General features: G+C 51.6%; 1 pseudogene; it reads right to left on the minus strand.

Annotated features, from left to right (window-relative positions):
* LOC133128185 (adhesion G protein-coupled receptor L2-like) overlaps positions 1 to 15,000 on the minus strand; it is a 96,961-nt pseudogene that overhangs the window by 18,136 nt on the left and 63,825 nt on the right.

The raw sequence follows: 15,000 nt of genomic DNA on the forward strand, positions 1-15,000 counted from the left end.
TAACCCAGCACTAACCCAAACGAGCAGTAACCCAGCACTAACCCAAACGAGCAGTAACCCAGCACTAACCCAAACGAGCAGTAACCCAGCACTAACCCAAACGAGCAGTAACCCAGCACTAACCCAAACGAGCAGTAACCCAGCACTAACCCAAACGAGCAGTAACCCAGCACTAACCCAAACGAGCAGTAACCCAGCAGTAACCCAAACGAGCAGTAACCCAGCACTAACCCAAACGAGCAGTAACCCAGCAGTAACCCAAACGAGCAGTAACCCAGCACTAACCCAAACGAGCAGTAACCCAGCACTAACCCAAACGAGCAGTAACCCAGCACTAACCCAAACGAGCAGTAACCCAGCACTAACCCAAACGAGCAGTAACCCAGCACTAACCCAAACGAGCAGTAACCCAGCAGTAACCCAAACGAGCAGTAACCCAGCACTAACCCAAACGAGCAGTAACCCAGCAGTAACCCAAACGAGCAGTAACCCAGCACTAACCCAAACGAGCAGTAACCCAGCACTAACCCAAACGAGCAGTAACCCAGCACTAACCCAAACGAGCAGTAACCCAGCACTAAACCAAACGAGCAGTAACCCAGCACTAACCCAAACGAGCAGTAACCCAGCACTAACCCAAACGAGCAGTAACCCAGCACTAACCCAAACGAGCAGTAACCCAGCACTAACCCAAACGAGCAGTAACCCAGCAGTAACCCAAACGAGCAGTAACCCAGCACTAACCCAAACGAGCAGTAACCCAGCACTAACCCAAACGAGCAGTAACCCAGCAGTAACCCAAACGAGCAGTAACCCAGCACTAACCCAAACGAGCAGTAACCCAGCACTAACCCAAACGAGCAGTAACCCAGCACTAAACCAAACGAGCAGTAACCCAGCACTAACCCAAACGAGCAGTAACCCAGCACTAACCCAAACGAGCAGTAACCCAGCACTAAACCAAACGAGCAGTAACCCAGCACTAACCCAAACGAGCAGTAACCCAGCAGTAACCCAAACGAGGTGACCATTCCAAAGCGAACGGGACCACGCGCAGTCAGACTCAGCGATTGGCTGACTCAGCGTATGCGTTGCCGTGGCAGCGCAGGGGGACAGGGGCGGGGGATTGCTTACGCCGTCTCCGTGCCGTAGCTGCTGTGGTCCACCGCTGCGGACACGCCCACCACCACGGCAGGAAGCAGGTAGCCGCAGGCGTAGTAGTACTTCCTGCGGGGGGCGTGGCTCTCGAACACCTCGACCAGCGAGAGGTAGAGCTGCACCGCCTCCAGGCTCAGCCAGGAGAACGCAGACAGGAAGAGGAAGTGGAGCAGCCCCGCGATGATGGCACAGCCCAGCTAACGAGAGAGAGTATTAACCCCAGCACTAACCCAGCATTAAGCCAACACTAACCCCAACAATAACCCAGCATTAAGCCAACACTAACCCAACATTAAGCCAACACTAACCCAGCATTAACCCAGCATTAAGCCAACACTAACCCAGCATTAACCCAGCACTAGCCCCAGCATTAAGCCAACACTAACCCAGCAATAACCCAGCACTAGCCCCAGCATTAACCCAGCATTAAGCCAACACTAACCCAGCATTAACCCCAACACTAACCCAGCATTAAGCCAACACTAACCCAGCATTAAGCCAGCACTAACCCAGCATTAAGCCAACACTAACCCAGCATTAACCCAGCACTAAACCAAACACTAACCCAGCATTAACCCCAACACTAACCCCTACACTAACCCAGCACTAAACCAAACACTAACCCAGCATTAACCCAGCACTAAACCAAACACAAACCCAGCATTAACCCCAACACTAACCCAGCATTAACCCAGCACTAAACCAAACACTAACCCAGCATTAACCCCAACACTAACCCAGCATTAACCCAGCACTAAACCAAACACAAACCCAGCATTAACCCCAACACTAACCCAGCATTAACCCAGCACTAAACCAAACACTAACCCAGCATTAACCCAACACTAACCCAGCATTAACCCAGCACTAAACCAAACACAAACCCAGCATTAACCCCAACACTAACCCAGCATTAACCCAGCACTAAACCAAACACTAACCCAGCATTAACCCAACACTAACCCAGCATTAACCCAGCACTAAACCCAACACAAACCCAGCATTAAACCAAACACTAACCCAGCATTAACCCAACACTAACCCAGCACTAAACCAAACACTGACCCAGCATTATCCCCAACACTAACCTACACTAACCCCAGCACTAACAGTAGTACTGGACCCTACCTGGGGCTCGGTCATGTCGATGCCGATGAGGAAGATGAGCTCAGCGATGAAGAGGCAGGCGCAGAGGTTCTTGTGCACGGTGTTGCGGTCGCACTGCAGGCCCCTGAAGAAGCAGAAGCTGAAGGTGCTGATGGCCAGACAGACCAGGGACACCGCCACCCCCACCCGCGTCAGGATGCCCAGGAAGAGCTCGTGCAGTCCGGCCCGGCCCTGTGGAGCATGCAACACAGTCACACGCCCTGTCCAACACGCAACACGCCCTGTCCAACACGCAACACGCCCTGTCCAACACGCAACACGCCCTGTCCAACACGCAACACGCCCTGTCCAACACGCAACACGCCCTGTCCAACACGCAACACGCCCTGTCCAACACGCAACACGCCCTGTCCAACACGCAACATGCCCTGTCCAACACGCAACACGCCCTGTCCAACACGCAACATGCCCTGTCCAACCCACACAGTCACACGCCCTGTCCAACACGCAACACGCCCTGTCCAACACGCAACACGCCCTGTCCAACACGCAACACGCCCTGTCCAACACGCAACATGCCCTGTCCAACACGCAACACGCCCTGTCCAACACGCAACACGCCCTGTCCAACCCACACAGTCACACGCCCTGTCCAACACGCAACACGCCCTGTCCAACACGCAACACGCCCTGTCCAACACGCAACACGCCCTGTCCAACACGCAACACGCCCTGTCCAACACGCAACACGCCCTGTCCAACACGCAACACGCCCTGTCCAACACGCAACACGCCCTGTCCAACCCACACAGTCACACGCCCTGTCCAACACGCAACACGCCCTGTCCAACACGCAACACGCCCTGTCCAACACGCAACACGCCCTGTCCAACACGCAACACGCCCTGTCCAACACGCAACACGCCCTGTCCAACCCACACAGTCACACGCCCTGTCCAACACGCAACACGCCCTGTCCAACACGCAACACGCCCTGTCCAACACGCAACACGCCCTGTCCAACACGCAACACGCCCTGTCCAACACGCAACACGCCCTGTCCAACACAGTCACACGCCCTGTCCAACACGCAACACGCCCTGTCCAACACGCAACACGCCCTGTCCAACACAGTCACACGCCCTGTCCAACACGCAACACGCCCTGTCCAACACGCAACACGCCCAGTCCAACCCAGACAGTCACACACCCTGTCCAACACGCAACACGCCCTGTCCAACACGCCCTGTCCAACCCACACAGTCACACGCCCTGTCCAACACGCAACACGCCCTGTCCAACACGCAACATGCCCTGTCCAACACGCAACACGCCCTGTCCAACACAGTCACACGCCCTGTCCAACACGCAACACGCCCTGTCCAACACGCAACATGCCCTGTCCAACCCACACAGTCACACGCCCTGTCCAACACGCAACACGCCCTGTCCAACACGCAACACGCCCTGTCCAACACGCAACACGCCCTGTCCAACACGCAACACGCCCTGTCCAACACGCAACACGCCCTGTCCAACACGCAACACGCCCTGTCCAACCCACACAGTCACACGCCCTGTCCAACACGCAACACGCCCTGTCCAACACGCAACACGCCCTGTCCAACACGCAACACGCCCTGTCCAACACGCAACACGCCCTGTCCAACACGCAACACGCCCTGTCCAACCCACACAGTCACACGCCCTGTCCAACACGCAACACGCCCTGTCCAACACGCAACACGCCCTGTCCAACACGCAACACGCCCTGTCCAACACGCAACACGCCCTGTCCAACACAGTCACACGCCCTGTCCAACACGCAACACGCCCTGTCCAACACGCAACACGCCCAGTCCAACCCAGACAGTCACACACCCTGTCCAACACGCAACACGCCCTGTCCAACACGCCCTGTCCAACCCACACAGTCACACGCCCTGTCCAACACGCAACACGCCCTGTCCAACACGCAACATGCCCTGTCCAACACGCAACACGCCCTGTCCAACACAGTCACACGCCCTGTCCAACACGCAACACGCCCTGTCCAACACGCAACATGCCCTGTCCAACCCACACAGTCACACGCCCTGTCCAACACGCAACATGCCCTGTCCAACCCACACAGTCACACACCCTGTCCAACACGCAACACGCCCTGTCCAACACGCAACACGCCCTGTCCAACCCAGACAGTCACACACCCTGTCCAACACGCAACACGCCCTGTCCAACCCACACAGTCACACGTCCTGCCCAACACCCAACACACAGTCACACTCCCTGTCCAAGACACAGTCACACGCCCTGCCCAACACACATAGTCACACGCCCTGCCAAACATGCAACGTACACACATTACATGCCCTGTGGAACATGGAAAACGCCCTGCCATACACACAACATGCACATGTCATACACCACGCCCCACCATACACACGACATGCACGTCATACGCTACACCCTGCACAACACATGCCCTGCACAAACACACACAACGCACACGGACCCACACTGACTCATCCCAAAGTATTCTGCTCCAGTGCCTTTAAAGCTCTTTCCAAACATTATTCCGTGTTACCAGTTTTAATTTTCTCAGACACCAGAATAGACTTCAGACACTGCTAGGGGATTAAACTAAATCATGTCCCCTGAACAAGGTCTGAACTGCTGCCGAAATAAACAACAGTTACTCGCTATGACTTCACAATGGTTCGTTAGAATGCTGGAGTGTTATGATGACTTCACAATGGGTTGTTAGAATGCTGGAGTGTTATGATGACTTCACAATGGGTCGTTAGAATGCTGGAGTGTTATGATGACTTCACAATGGGTCGTTAGAATGCTGGAGTGTTATGATGACTTCGCAATGGGCTAACACTAGAGCAGCAGAAATACTCACCATGACTTCTCGATGAGCCATCAGGATGGCGAAGTTGGTCAGGTGGCTGCAGGAACACGTGGTGTGGGTTCTGTTGGCCACCAGACGTCTGCACCCCTGGGTCGACCAGTGCCCCGTCATGCTCCGCTCCGAGTAGTTCCAGAACGAGCAGTTGGAGTTGAAGTAGTTTTCCGTCTGAAATGACGATTTTATTTCAAGAACATTATTTGGTGTGCATAGAGACACTTTAGCGCCCTCATGGAGACACACGAGCGGAACAGGGTTGTGTTGCTGAATGAGGGTTGAGCGGGATTACCCTGGCTCCTGTGGGACTCTCTCCTGCCCCAGTGTTGTGCGACAGCTAATCACGGAGTTCATTTTTCGCCATAAAAGAAAAGAGCATCTTTAACATTGTTATTTAATTCAAAATGCACTGAGGTTCCACCAACTCACTGGTGCACAGTTCCCTTTATTTACTCAAAAGTTTGTTGACTTCAAAAGTTTGTTGGCAGGGCATGTGACTGTGTGTTGGGCAGGGCGTGTGACTAACAGGAAGCGGAGAGGGACCTACAGGAAGTGGACCCTTGGCGGGGGGCTTACGTCGAGGTGCTCCAGAGTGAAGACCACGGGTTCGGAGACGAACACTCGGCTGGACTCCTTGTTGATGGAGGCGGAGATGATGTGAGAGTTCACTGCCACAGCACGGCTCTCCCCCTCCCCCCCCCTCACCCTCACCCTCCCGCTCCAGCCTGATGCTGGCGTTCTCCGCACTGAGAAACTGACCCAGCTGCTTATACAGGACAAACACCAGTTTAGCCACTCCTGAGAGAGAGGGAGAGAGAGAGAGAGGGAGAGGGAGGGAGGGAGGGGGAGAGAGAGAGGGAGGGAGGGAGGGGGAGAGAGAGAGAGAGAGAGACAGGGAGAGGGAGGGAGAGAGACAGGGAGAGAGAGAGGGGAGAGAGGGAGAGAGAGGGAGAGGGAGAGGGAGAGAGGGAGGGAGGGAGGGAGGGGGAGAGGGAGAGGGAGAGAGAGGGAGAGAGAGAGAGAGAGGGAGAGGGAGAGGGAGGGAGGGAGGGAGGGAGGGGGAGAGAGAGAGGGAGAGGGAGAGGGAGAGGGAGGGAGGGAGAGGGAGAGAGAGAGAGAGAGAGAGAGAGGGAGGGAGGGAGGGGGAGAGAGAGAGAGAGAGAACGAGAGAGAGAGGGAGGGAGGGGGAGAGAGAGGGAGAGAGAAAGAGGTGGGAGAGAGAGAGGAAGAGAGAGAGAGGGAGGGGGGAGAGAGAGAGAGAGAACGAGAGAGAGACAGGGAGAGGGAGGGAGAGAGACAGGGAGAGAGAGAGGGGAGAGAGGGAGAGAGAGGGGAGAGGGAGAGGGAGAGAGGGAGGGAGGGAGGGAGGGGGAGAGAGAGAGAGAGAACGAGAGAGACAGGGAGAGGGAGGGAGAGAGACAGGGAGAGAGAGAGGGGAGAGAGGGAGAGAGAGGGGAGAGTGGGCGAGAGAGAGACAGAGAGCTTTAACCAATAAGAACACCGGTAATCTGTCCATCATAGAGTTTGGCTGTGCAGTGTGCTGGCAGTGGGAACCATGTTTCAGTGCAGATGTTGCAGTCAGGACAGTGCAGGCAGGGTGCACGGCTCTCACCACTCCTGCTGTTGAGCTTGACGGTGTTGGACGACAGCTGGATGGACGCGCCCGGCTGGCTGGTGTGAGGGAAACGCAGGTCCTGCACCTGCCCCTCGGTGCTCAGGACATAGACATCGAGGACTGGGGGGAGGACACACCATAGAGCTCACTGTGGGAGCCTTTAATCATCACCACCATAGACATTACTGTGGGCACTAGGTATACACATTACAGCTCAATAATTCTGACCATAGATGTTACTATGAGTGCTACACATACACATTTCACTAGATTATCTGCTGATTATCTGTGCTGACAGTGTGTGAGAGGCCAGGATGGAACCTGAGATATACCACAGAGTGCACCTAGCACCTTCTCTATTTACAATTAAACACAGATATTCCAGAGTACACCTCATTCCTCATTAGAAATAAAGAGATTTACCGTATGGCAGAACGAGCCCTTTGGAATGGTAATAAGACCAGGGATTCAGCCATGCTGCTGACTAGTGTCCCTGAGTGTACATGAGTGTCCCCGAGTGTCCCTGAGTGTACCTGGGTGTCCCCGAGTGTCCCTGAGTGTACCTGGGTGTCCCCGAGTGTCCCTGAGTGTACCTGGGTGTCCCCGAGTGTCCCTGAGTGTACCTGGGTGTCCCTGAGTGTACATGAGTGTCCCTGAGGTGTCTGATTGTCCCTGAGTGTCCCTGAGTGTACCTGAGTGTGTCCTTGAGTGTGTCCCTGAGTGTCCCTGAGTGTGTCCCTGAGTGTGTCCCTGAGTGTCCCTGGGTGTCCCCGAGTGTCCCTGAGTGTACCTGGGTGTCCCCGAGTGTCCCTGAGTGTACCTGGGTGTCCCTGAGTGTACATGAGTGTCCCTGAGTGTGTCCCTGAGTGTGTCCCTGAGTGTCCCTGAGTGTGTCTGAGTGTCCCTGAGTGTGTCCCTGAGTGTGTCTGAGTGTACCTGAGTGTGTCTGAGTGTGTCTGAGTGTGTCTGAGTGTACCTGAGTGTACCTGAGTGTGTCTGAGTGTGTCTGAGTGTGTCTGAGTGTACCTGCTCGTGCTCTCTGGTAAACCACAGGCAGGCAAAACAATCTTTGATGTATAGAATAGGGGGGGTGGGGGTGAAAATCCATAATTCAACACACCCCCTCCCATCTGTCATTTCACATTTCCTGGCATTCATAAATCCTTAGAGAAGCAGTGTCCCCAAATTGCCTTTAGCAGATGAAACGGATACAGATAGCAGACCATCCTACGGCTATGGTACAGTTACCGTTAGTGCTCATCGTATCGTACGGCACAGTTACCGTTAGTGCTCATCAAACCGTACGGCACAGTTACCGTTAGTGCTCATCAAACCGTACGGCACAGTTAGTGTTAGTGCTCATCGTATCGTACGGCACAGTTAGTGTTAGTGCTCATCGTATCATACGGCACAGTTAGTGTTAGTGCTCATCGTATCGTACGGCACAGTTAGCGTTAGTGCTCATCGTATCGTACGGCACAGTTAGTGTTAGTGCTCATCGTACCGTACGGCACAGTTACCGTTAGTGCTCATCGTATCGTACGGTACAGTTACCGTTAGTGCTCATCAAACCGTACAGCACAGATACCGTTAGTGCTCATCGTACCGTACAGCACAGATACCGTTAGTGCTCATCGTATCGTACGGCACAGTTAGTGTTAGTGCTCATCGTATCGTACAGCACAGTTAGTGTTAGTGCTCATCGTATCGTACAGCACAGATACCGTTAGTGCTCATCGTATCGTAGGGCACAGTTAGTGTTAGTGCTCATCGTATCGTACGGCACAGTTACCGTTAGTGCTCATCGTATCGTACAGCACAGATAACGTTAGTGCTCATCGTACCGTACGGCACAGTTAGTGTTAGTGCTCATCGTACCGTACGGCACAGTTAGTGTTAGTGCTCATCATATCGTACGGCACAGTTAGTGTTAGTGCTCATCGTACCGTACGGCACAGTTAGTGTTAGTGCTCATCGTACCGTACAGCACAGTTACCGTTAGTGCTCATCGTACCGTACAGCACAGATAACGTTAGTGCTCATCGTACCGTACGGCACAGTTAGTGTTAGTGCTCATCGTATCGTAGGGCACAGATACCGTTAGTGCTCATCATATCGTACAGCAGTTAGTGTTAGTGCTCATCGTATCGTACGGCACAGTTAGTGTTAGTGCTCATCGTATCGTAGGGCACAGATACCGTTAGTGCTCATCGTATCGTACGGCACAGTTAGTGTTAGTGCTCATCGTATCGTACGGCACAGTTACCGTTAGTGCTCATCGTATCGTACAGCACAGTTAGTGTCAGTGCTCATCGTATCGTACGGCACAGTTAGTGTTAGTGCTCATCGTATCGTACGGCACAGTTAGTGTGAGTGCTCATCGTACCGTACGGCACAGTTAGTGTTAGTGCTCATCGTATCGTACGGCACAGTTAGTGTTAGTGCTCATCATATCGTACGGCACAGTTAGTGTTAGTGCTCATCGTATCGTACGGCACAGTTAGCGTTAGTGCTCATCGTACCGTACGGCACAGTTAGTGTTAGTGCTCATCGTATCGTACGGCACAGTTACCGTTAGTGCTCATCATATCGTACAGCAGTTAGTGTTAGTGCTCATCGTATCGTACGGCACAGTTACCGTTAGTGCTCATCGTACCGTACGGCACAGTTAGTGTTAGTGCTCATCGTATCGTACGGCACAGTTAGTGTTAGTGCTCATCGTATCGTACAGCACAGTTAGTGTTAGTGCTCATCGTATCGTACAGCACAGTTAGTGTTAGTGCTCATCAAACCGTACGGCACAGTTAGTGTTAGTGCTCATCGTATCGTACAGCACAGTTAGTGTTAGTGCTCATCAAACCGTACGGCACAGTTAGTGTTAGTGCTCATCGTATCGTACGGCACAGTTACCGTTAGTGCTCATCGAACCGTACGTACCGTTAGTGCTCATCGTATCATACGGCACAGTTACCGTTAGTGCTCATTGTTACCGTACGTACCGTTAGTGCTCATCGTATCGTACAGCAGTTAGTGTTAGTGCTCATCGTATCGTACGGCACAGTTAGTGTTAGTGCTCATCGTATCATACAGCACAGTTAGTGTTAGTGCTCATCGTATCGTACAGCACAGTTAGTGTTAGTGCTCATCGTATCGTACGGCACAGTTAGCGTTAGTGCTCATCGTATCGTACGGCACAGTTACCGTTAATGCTCATCAAACCGTACGGCACAGTTAGTGTTAGTGCTCATCGTATCGTACGGCACAGTTAGTGTTAGTGCTCATCGTACCGTACGGCACAGTTACCGTTAGTGCTCATCAAACCGTACAGCACAGTTAGTGTTAGTGCTCATCGTATCGTACGGCACAGTTAGTGTTAGTGCTCATCGTATCGTACGGCACAGTTACCGTTAGTGCTCATCGTACCGTACGGCACAGTTAGCGTTAGTGCTCATCGTATCGTACAGCACAGTTAGTGTTAGTGCTCATCGTATCGTACGGCACAGTTAGTGTTAGTGCTCATCATATCGTACAGCACAGTTAGTGTTAGTGCTCATCGTATCGTACGGCACAGTTAGTGTTAGTGCTCATCGTACCGTACGGCACAGATACCGTTAGTGCTCATCGTACCGTACGGCACAGTTAGCGTTAGTGCTCATCGTATCGTACGGCACAGTTACCGTTAGTGCTCATCGTACCGTACGGCACAGTTAGTGTTAGTGCTCATCGTATCGTACGGCACAGTTACCGTTAGTGCTCATCGTATCGTACGGCACAGTTAGCGTTAGTGCTCATCGTATCGTACGGCACAGATACCGTTCGTGCTCATCGTATCGTACGGCACAGTTAGTGTTAGTGCTCATCGTATCATACGGCACAGTTAGTGTTAGTGCTCATCGTATCGTACGGCACAGTTAGTGTTAGTGCTCATCGTATCGTACGGCACAGTTACCGTTAGTGCTCATCGTATCATACGGCACAGTTAGTGTTAGTGCTCATCGTATCGTACGTACCATTAGTGCTCATCGTATCGTACGGCACAGTTAGTGTTAGTGCTCACCGAACCGTACAGCACAGTTACCGTTAGTGCTCATCGTATCGTACAGCACAGATACCGTTAGTGCTCATCGTATCGTACGGCACAGATACCGTTCGTGCTCATCGTATCGTACGGCACAGTTAGTGTTAGTGCTCATCGTATCGTACGGCACAGATACCATTAGTGCTCATCATATCGTACAGCAGTTAGTGTTAGTGCTCATCATATCGTACAGCACAGTTAGTGTTAGTGCTCATCGTATCGTACGGCACAGTTAGTTTTAGTGCTCATCGTATCGTACAGCACAGTTAGTGTTAGTGCTCATCGTATCGTACAGCACAGTTAGTGTTAGTGCTCATCGTATCGTACGGCACAGTTAGTGTTAGTGCTCATCGTATCGTACGGCACAGTTAGTGTTAGTGCTCATCGTATCGTACGGCACAGTTAGCGTTAGTGCTCATCGTATCGTACGGCACAGTTACCGTTAGTGCTCATCGTACCGTACGGCACAGTTAGCGTTAGTGCTCATCGTACCGTACGGTACAGTTACCGTTAGTGCTCATCGAACCGTACGTACCGTTAGTGCTCATCGTATCATACGGCACAGTTACCGTTAGTGCTCATCGTTACCGTACGTACCGTTAGTGCTCATCGTATCGTACAGCAGTTAGTGTTAGTGCTCATCGTATTGTACGGCACAGTTAGTGTTAGTGCTCACCGAACCGTACAGCACAGATACCGTTAGTGCTCATCATATCGTACAGCAGTTAGTGTTAGTGCTCACCGAACCGTACAGCACAGATACCGTTAGTGCTCATCATATCGTACAGCAGTTAGTGTTAGTGCTCATCGTATCGTACAGCAGTTAGTGTTAGTGCTCATCGTATCGTACAGCACAGTTAGTGTTAGTGCTCATCGTATCGTACGGCAGTTAGTGTTAGTGCTCATCGTATCGTACAGCACAGTTAGTGTTAGTGCTCATCGTATCGTACAGCACAGTTAGTGTTAGTGCTCATCGTATCGTACGGCACAGATAGTGTTAGTGCTCATCGTATCGTACGGCACAGATACCGTTAGTGCTCATCATATCGTACAGCAGTTAGTGTTAGTGCTCATCGTATCGTACAGCAGTTAGTGTTAGTGCTCATCATATCGTACAGCACAGTTAGTTTTAGTGCTCATCGTATCGTACGGCACAGTTAGTGTTAGTGCTCATCGTATCGTACAGCACAGTTAGTGTTAGTGCTCATCGTACCGTACGGCACAGTTAGTGTTAGTGCTCATCGTATCGTACAGCACAGTTAGTGTTAGTGCTCATCGTATCGTACGGCACAGTTAGTGTTAGTGCTCATCGTACCGTACGGCACAGTTACCGTTAGTGCTCATCGTACCGTACGGCACAGTTAGTGTTAGTGCTCATCGTACCGTACGGCACAGTTACCGTTAGTGCTCATCAAACCGTACGGCACAGTTAGTGTTAGTGCTCATCGTATCGTACAGCAGTTAGTGTTAGTGCCCATCGTATCGTACGGCACAGTTAGTGTTAGTGCTCATCGTACCGTACGGCACAGTTAGTGTTAGTGCTCATCGTATCGTACGGCACAGTTAGTGTTAGTGCTCATCGTATCGTACGGCACAGTTAGTGTTAGTGCTCATCGTATCGTACAGCACAGTTAGTGTTAGTGCTCATCAAACCGTACGGCACAGTTAGTGTTAGTGCTCATCGTACCGTACGGTACAGTTACCGTTAGTGCTCATCGAACCGTACGTACCGTTAGTGCTCATCGTATCGTACGTACCGTTAGTGCTCATCGTATCGTACAGCAGTTAGTGTTAGTGCTCATCGTATTGTACGGCACAGTTAGTGTTAGTGCTCATCGTATCGTACGGCACAGTTAGTGTTAGTGCTCATCGTATCGTACGGCACAGTTAGTGTTAGTGCTCATCGTATCGTACGGCACAGTTAGTGTTAGTGCTCATCGTATCGTACAGCACAGTTAGTGTTAGTGCTCATCGTATCGTACAGCAGTTAGTGTTAGTGCTCATCGTATCGTACGGCACAGTTAGTGTTAGTGCTCATCGTATCGTACGGCACAGTTAGTGTTAGTGCTCATCGTATCGTACAGCACAGTTAGTGTTAGTGCTCATCGTACCGTACGGCACAGTTAGTGTTAGTGCTCATCGTATCGTACGGCACAGTTAGGGTTAGTGCTCATCGTATCGTACAGCAGTTAGTGTTAGTGCTCATCGTATCGTACGGCACAGTTAGTGTTAGTGCTCATCGTATCGTACAGCACAGTTAGCGTTAGTGCTCATCGTATCGTACAGCACAGTTAGCGTTAGTGCTCATCGTATCGTACGGCACAGTTAGTGTTAGTGCTCATCGTATCGTACGGCACAGTTAGCGTTAGTGCTCATCGTATCGTACAGCACAGTTAGCGTTAGTGCTCATCGTATCGTACGGCACAGTTAGTGTTAGTGCTCATCGTATCGTACGGCACAGTTACCGTTAGTGCTCATCGTATCGTACAGCACAGTTAGTGTTAGTGCTCATCGTATCGTACGGCACAGTTAGTGTTAGTGCTCATCGTATCGTACGGCACAGTTAGTGTTAGTGCTCATCGTATCGTACGGCACAGTTACCGTTAGTGCTCATCGTATCATACGGCACAGTTAGTGTTAGTGCTCATCGTATCGTACGTACCGTTAGTGCTCATCGTATCGTACGGCACAGTTAGTGTTAGTGCTCACCGAACCGTACAGCACAGTTACCGTTAGTGCTCATCGTATCGTACAGCACAGATACCGTTAGTCCTCACCGTATCGTACGGCACAGATACCGTTCGTGCTCATCGTATCGTACGGCACAGTTAGTGTTAGTGCTCATCGTACGGCACAGTTAGTGTTAGTGCTCACCGAACCGTACAGCACAGATACCGTTAGTGCTCATCATATCGTACAGCAGTTAGTGTTAGTGCTCATCGTATCGTACAGCAGTTAGTGTTAGTGCTCATCGTATCGTACGGCACAGTTAGTGTTAGTGCTCATCGTACCGTACAGCAGTTAGTGTTAGTGCTCATCGTATCGTACAGCAGTTAGTGTTAGTGCTCATCGTATCGTACGGCACAGTTAGTGTTAGTGCTCATCGTATCGTACGGCACAGTTAGTGTTAGTGCTCATCGTATCGTACAGCACAGTTAGTGTTAGTGCTCATCGTATCGTACGGCACAGTTAGTGTTAGTGCTCATCGTATCGTACAGCACAGTTAGTGTTAGTGCTCATCGTATCGTACGGCACAGTTAGTGTTAGTGCTCATCGTATCGTACAGCACAGTTAGTGTTAGTGCTCATCGTATCGTACGGCACAGTTAGTGTTAGTGCTCATCGTATCGTACGGCACAGTTAGTGTTAGTGCTCATCGTACCGTACGGTACAGTTACCGTTAGTGCTCATCGAACCGTACGTACCGTTAGTGCTCATCGTATCGTACGTACCGTTAGTGCTCATCGTATCGTACGGTATCACAGAGGAAATGAAGGCGACTTACTGACGTTCTCGGCGGGCACCTTGACCACAGCCGGCTCCATCAGGTTGTCGGCCAGGACGAAGGCCCCCTCCTCCAGGGTGTCCAGCAGCATGGTGGCAGAGTGGGTCTGCTCGGTGGAGTTCATGTCCGCCCACGACCTCAGCGCCTCGGGCCGGAGAAGATTATCCACCGTGTCCACGATCGCCTGCAGCCCAAATCCGCCGACATTTAGCCTCTCAGCCTGTCTCCCCTCCTAGTCCCAAGCCCCGTACGACCCCGAGTCCCAAGCTTATACCAGCACCCCCTACCAGCACCCCCTACCAGCACCCCCTACCAGCAGCCTCTACCAGGGGTGGAGGGCCGAGTGTATGCATGTTTTCATTCCAACCAATCACAGCACCAGCTTGGAAATCCTGCATACTCTCTGCCCTCCATGGCACATGATTGCACAGGTCAGCCGTGATCTATATGGTTAGCCAAAAACAAAAATCAAACAAAATAAAAATTATGAAAAAAATGTACAGATAATTAAATAAATTTGATTGAAAAAGACAACTGGTACACAGAGACGATAAGAAGCCTGCAGAAATATTTCTGGGAAGAAAATGTTTTTTATTTTTGAGGACAATTAGCACCGGTTTTGTGTGC

This window comes from Conger conger, chromosome 5 (genome assembly GCF_963514075.1).
Source record: "Conger conger chromosome 5, fConCon1.1, whole genome shotgun sequence".
NCBI classification, from domain to species: Eukaryota; Metazoa; Chordata; class Actinopteri; order Anguilliformes; family Congridae; genus Conger; species Conger conger.